Raw genomic sequence first — 6,945 nt, 5'->3', positions numbered from 1 at the left:
AGAATCTTCACTTACTATAGTTTGTTAAATGACGATGCAAAAGTTAACATGTGAATAAAGTACATTTTGATTTTCAATAAAAATCAATATCGATATCCTGGCATTAAATTAATTATAAAAAATTAAAACACTTAACGCTTAATGAGTCGTCATTTGAAACTAACGTACATTTTTAATCACAAAGTACAACTTGATCAGCTTATCCGATTAATCGTAGTATAATCGCTTGTAACAACCTTAACAGTAACATATTAACATAATATAACATTTCAAAGCTATGTACTAATTGTATTAACGTTGTACGATAAATGTTAGTACGTCTCACTTTACTTGGTGGTAGGGCTTTGTGCAAGCCCGTCTGGGTACGTACCACCCACTCATAATTTATTCTACCGCCAAACAACAGTACTCTATATTGTTGTGTTCCGGTTTGAAGGGTGGGTGAGCCAGTGTAACTACAGGCACAAGGGACATAACATCTTAGTTCCCAAGGGTGGGTGGCACATTGACGATGTAAGGAATAGTTAATATTTCTTACAGCTTCATTGTCTATGTTGGTTATGGTGACCACTTACCATCAGGTGGCCACCTGTGGTAAGAGGTCACCATAACCCATATGCTCGTCCGCCAACCTATACCATAAAAAACGTCTATTTATAAAATATAAATTTGTTCCTTATAAGAAGCGTCGGTCTCGCGTTTTAATCTACATATAATTTTACCTCAGATATCTTAGTATATATCGTGTTTAAAACGTGTAGAAACAGCTAAATTATTAAAATTCTTGTCATTATAAGTTTTAATCAAAAATTCGTTAGAAACACATAAGCGACGCGTTCTCGGTGGTGTATTCGACAATTTCCTAACGAACTCTTTTTATCAACATATAACTGTGCCTACGAAGTTATTACTTGAAATTTTTGAGTTTGTAAACACCGGTTTTATGATTCGAGAACCCTACTGAAAAAGGTAATGGCATCAATGGATTTTCGGAAAAATCTTTCAAACAATATCATTAATATTTAACGAAACGACTGTTTTCTATAAAGAAATAATTCTTAACGTTTATAATCAATTAAGCCATCAAATATTATTGAATTTTTAAAAGCTTTAAATACACAGTTACCATTTTTATATTTTCCTTAGACGATGAGTTGGCAAAGATATTATCAGTATACTTGAAAAGCGTAAGGTATTAATCAGGAACCATTAGAAACGTGTACAAAAAAATCATTATTAGACTCGCCTTACGGAAAATACCCAAGAGAGAAAAAAAAATTATAAATATTAATTGACTTCCTTAAAAAAATCCTTAATATAACATGGTATACTGGTACATGGAAGCTCATATTTAGGAAACAATACGAAATTTGAGCTCCAGAGTACTTTATTCGTGTCTTAATTTAACAAAGACCTTACGGGATATGGCTTATACTTGCTTACCTGGTAAAACCACATGATATATTGCATATTTACAAAACTTGACCAAGTGATTAAAATATACACAAGCGGTAAGTAAGATTAACATTTCTAAATCTTCCGCGAAAACCACTTAACAATTCAGTAATTTTATCATTTTCAGTAATATTACAGTATGCTGTGTATTTATATTTAGCATAATTAACTCTTAATTATAAGTATATTGGGTAGTGATGATTTCTAACGGATCTCGCAATTCCTCAGGTCAGGTGCTTAATTGAAGGAGTCGGAGCTAATCATGAAAGTAAAAAATATGTTTGTATGTATGCGCATTATTTGGAGCAAAATAATTGATCAGATAATAATTATTAATTGATTAAATTATTACTAAAAATACATAAAATACCCGAGGCAAAAGTTTTATCCAACTCTGGTTAGAACTATTTACATCGAGGTTTTCAACGATACTGAAAATTGTGTTAATTGTTAAGAATTTTAGTTTTTTTTATCCTCAAATCTAAAAGTCGGAGGTAATGAAAAGACCTTACATACATTTTGTCGATAGACTTTTTTGCTCAGACCGACAAAAGTCTGTGCCAAGTTTGTTTCGTGTGAACCTATCATAATATGGATAGTAGACGTACTAAGTACACAGGGTGCCGCAAGTGTTAGTGGAGTGTGTGGGAGCTGAGGTAACGTCCTTACGAGGGCGCACCGCGCGATCAAAGGAATAGCGGCACTATCAAAAAGAATGCCGATACTGGCCGACGGTTTTATTATTTCTGTCCTTTTAAACATATAAAAGATGTAAATATATATAAGCTGTGATCGCCCAGTGTTTAGAACTGTGCAACATTAACCTATGATTGCTATTTAAAACCCAGGTTACAACTGAATTTTAATGTCAACTGTGGATGAAATATCGAGAAGATATGAACATCTATTTTCAATGGATTTCTGCCATATGTGTATCTACCAACCTCAAACTAACCTTCTACTGAACGGGAAAGGAGGCTCAGTAGTGGGACGTTATTTTAAATATATATTAATTATTATGATACATTTCTAAAACACTACCGTATAATATGATTATAAAAACATACACTTAAAACTGAGATTAAATGTTACATAAGTTTTCCTTACATAAAATTCATAAATTCTTAAGAGACTTTTCTTACATTTTCATTTTATTAAGACAATTATTACTTGACATGTCTGTATCAAGTATATTCGTTTACTTGAATAGAATATTTATAAACGCTGTAAGAAAATCCATTTGCCTCACGAAATTGTATTTGAATAGTAGATAAAATATACACGTGTTTTTTCTTTAAGCATCTCATTTTGTCGGTGAATCTTTTTAGCAGATAACTGACAAAGGCAGACACGTGACCTACGTTTCAATAATATATTACACGTCACTTGTGCGAGTAATTTTACGTTTTACGTTTGAACACGGGCTCGCTCGAACCTGAGTTTTAATTACAAGCGACGTCACAAGCAAATAGAGGTTCATAAAATGCTTTTCAAGTTGAAATATCACAGGGAAGTTATTGCAGAGCGGGTAAACAATTGAAACGCTGATGTCTCATGTATTCGTGTGAATGTGTTAGCTATAGGAGGGTTTGTGAATAATGGTATCTGAGCTCGCGGAGTTATTGCCGTGCATTCATTACACGCCGCAAACTCTCTCTCTGTATGATTGTGATCTCTTGTATTGAGCAATGAAAGAACGTAATATGGAATCGTTTTGTTCAATTTTGTTTGGTGTTCAGCCTTCGGTGTTACTAAATAAAGGAAAAGTTTGCTTGCAACTTTAATTTTATATGGGAATTTACACAGCAACAATTATAAATGATAACCAAACGTAGCAATAATCGAATAATATCCAGACGAGCCTGGGAATACAGAATCCTATGAAGTAGTAAGCAAAAAAAATATAACCATAGAAGCTAATTTAAAATTGGAATTCGGTAAATTCGACTATGATGCTGTCTGCAAATAAAAATATACAGTTTTATAAAAAGTAAAGTCAATGGAAATAATATAAAGAAACACCAGAGACTTCGACAATGCATCTGTGGAAATAAGTTTGCTGTAATAAAAAAATAATGTCAAAATTCTTTATTCAAATCAGGAACATAACACGAATAAAGTAAGTCAGAGAAAATATTATACGTTTGCTATAATTTTCTTCTATGTATAGAGTTATGTACTGTCGTGCACCATACGCGCTGAACCCGAGACTTTATTTACGTGATGAAAGACTCCATAAACTTTTTGGACATCCTTTTATTATTCGAGAAAAAAATATTTTCTATGACCCAGTTCAACTTTCATTTAAACTCGCGCTTGCACGAGCAGAGAGCAATTTTTTTTTAAGTTATGTTTTTCGGTCTTCGTTGAAAATAATAGTCATAGCGAAAGTGTCATGCAGTGTTTAATTAGAAGAAAAATACAATCGTGATAAAATTTTGCGGACAACTATGTATGATAATAAAATTTAATATACCTGAATAAAAGGCAGACAAATATAATTCAATTTTCTGTAGTCAATGTATACTAATATTATAAATGTGAAAGTAACTCTCTCTGTCTATCTACCGTTCTTTCACGACCAAACCAAAGAACTGAAAAAACTTGGTGTGAAGCAAATTTAAACTCGAAGGTAAGGGCATAGGCTACTTTTTCGCCTAACACATGGCAAGTAACCCCTAAAATCAGCGAAGCCGCGGGCAACAACTAGTTACGTATGAAATCAAAGCTCGTGTTAGATCAGTTATTTATAATATAGAAAATATTTAAGTTCTTTTCTTTTTATCTTATGCTCTGTCTCATATTTGGGAAACAGTGTTAAGCCACTGTGGAAAAGCGCTGCGCAACGTACAAAACTTCCAAATATTCTTCTAATTCCAAAGTCTTTGTCCCATTCACAGTCGAACAACGAACCCAAGGAGTAATAGGTTTTATAAATTGGACAGGAGGCTGATTCATTTTTTGTCCAGTGATTCAGAATTGCGTTTGAACATAGAAATAACTAGCAGTCTTGGCTCCATTCAAGTAGTTACGAAATATACAGTTACTATTTTTAATTTTTATTTGTTTATAATCAAGGCCTTAAAATGAATAATTTTATATTATTAAAAAGTGTCAGTTATTCTCATATGACGTTATATAGATGCTATTCTATAGTTATGATCATAATAAAAGCCTTTACTTAACAATAAATAATAACGTTAACGTACAGTGAATATAAATAGATGTTTTTCAACTTTTTGTGTATTTCATAACTTCCTCTTGATAAGTTGTCACAACTGCCTCTTGAATATGGAACTCCGCCTGGGAGTATAAGAAATATAAATCACCCGTCACACTATGAACCAAACAACGGAAATTAAGAAATTATGTCCCTATAATTATACATATCACATACTGGCACATCATTCAATCTGAAACACTTCCGGTAGTGATCCAATTAAGAAAAACGACGGATATCCTTAGTATAATACATTATGTATTCAATAACAGATACATTGAAATATATTACAGAACAAAATACAAGAAATTAAATAAATAATATACAAAGACCAAAGAATAAGATTTTTATTAAAAATACCGCGTGAATTAAAACAATAGAAAAATAAGTTTAAATAAACCGTACATAAAGCTAGAAACATACAGACACAAAAAGTCGCATACCGCCATCAGTTCCTATGTATGTTTAGATCTTTAAAATTACGCAACGCATTTTGATGCGGTTTTTTTTAATAGATAGAGTGCTTCGAGAGGAAGTTTTTCGTATATAATACATGAACAATATTAATAAACACTGAAAATAATTTAAGAATTGTCTAATGTAATGTCGTAAATAAACAAATTTTGTAGTATATTTAGTATCTGTATTGCACCCGTGCGTAGCCGGGGCGAGTCGCTAGTAAGCTTGTAACTTTCTTACCTGACGATTTGTCCCATTTCGCTCTTATATAAGACACATACTAGCTCTGTCCAAAATGTTGCATTTTTTTAATAGACATAGTTCTTATTAATCAACTTTATTGTTCAAAATGCAATATTGATTACGTCCCATACTAATATGTATGCCTCTTCTATTTTAAATAGATTTTAATTAAATCGAAAGCACTCAGAACCCGAGTCCCTACAGAATCAATTAAGCCCTGTAATTACGTACTTTGTTAAATGCTTTGACAGCTTCTGGATGAACGTCTAAGGTGCTACATCTAAGTATCGCTTCCGAGCCTCGCTGACTCCGTAGTGAAGTTAATTTGCGAAATGTACGCTGCTAATAGCATGTTACATGTTAAGTGTAGAGATAGCTCTTAGCTTAGACGTTTCATATGTAATGTGTTTCACCACGGAACAGAATATCACTGTCTCGTGTATCACACTTCAAAACATCGTATCGATTTTAAGAAGTCACATAAAGGTCTTGTAATACTTAATATCGATATTTACCTCACCAAATAAACTGGACTAAAATCACGATGACATTTTTTAACGATATTCCATTTCGCAATTTCAACGAATTCGAAATCGAATTCCTTTTCAAAAATATGTGAAGAGTTTATTGAAGGGATAGGGATTTTATCAAAGGGAGAGACAAATGAGATGAAGATAGTGTAGGGCAGAACAAATCCTATGGATACTGATTTTCGATAATGACTACGCCGATAATGATTAGCTCTTTGCTTTAGTAATCGTTGTGATAAACGGGGTCATTTATCCATAATGACTGATCGATATTCGATTTTTAAAAATTAAATTCTTACAAATACAGCCAAAGCGCTTGTAACAAAAGTTATACCATTTTAATAATATAATCATAAATCATATGGCTTAAAAAAATGACTATTTTTATTATTTTCCATTTATCAAATGTTCATCATATGATAACTCTAACTTTTTTCATTAATTGATAAAAGTATGGTAAAATTACTTCGTAATTAAAAAACGATTTTTAAAAAATATTATATAGAAATATTGAAACGATTTTGTCTTACTTTTTGTCATATTTTAATATTACTATAATGTATTTCTGTGTTAAAAACATAATGCTGAATAAATAATTTAAAATCAATCTTGTCTGGATAAACTCAGTTCGTGAAACGAAATTAATTAATGGATGCGATTTTACGGTCTCCAGGATTCACACGGATATTTGTGAGAGAAAATTGAAAATACAAAGGCATTTGTGGTGGATTCGAATTTTATTGAACGAACCATACGTTAAATATACAAACTTTTCGCTGACGGCGTTGTCTGTTAAAGTTATTTTCATATTTCATGACTTACCATTAACATTCTGCCAATAACTAATTTGATTTATTTAGAACACATTCCAAATTTAAAATGTAAAATTATTAATAGAATCAGTGGTCTGGTCAACCAACTCATTGGTTGGTTTTGTAAAAATGTAATATGATCAACTATCCGCTATTTGTCTTTCATAAAAAATGTATACATTTTGAAGCAAATTATAGTATTAATGTCTATTAAATTGTATTTCTT

This window comes from Vanessa cardui, chromosome 1, assembly GCF_905220365.1.
Source record: "Vanessa cardui chromosome 1, ilVanCard2.1, whole genome shotgun sequence".
Lineage (NCBI taxonomy): Eukaryota > Metazoa > Arthropoda > Insecta > Lepidoptera > Nymphalidae > Vanessa > Vanessa cardui.
The sequence above is the reverse complement of the archived record's forward strand: the minus strand, read 5'-3'. Positions refer to the sequence as shown.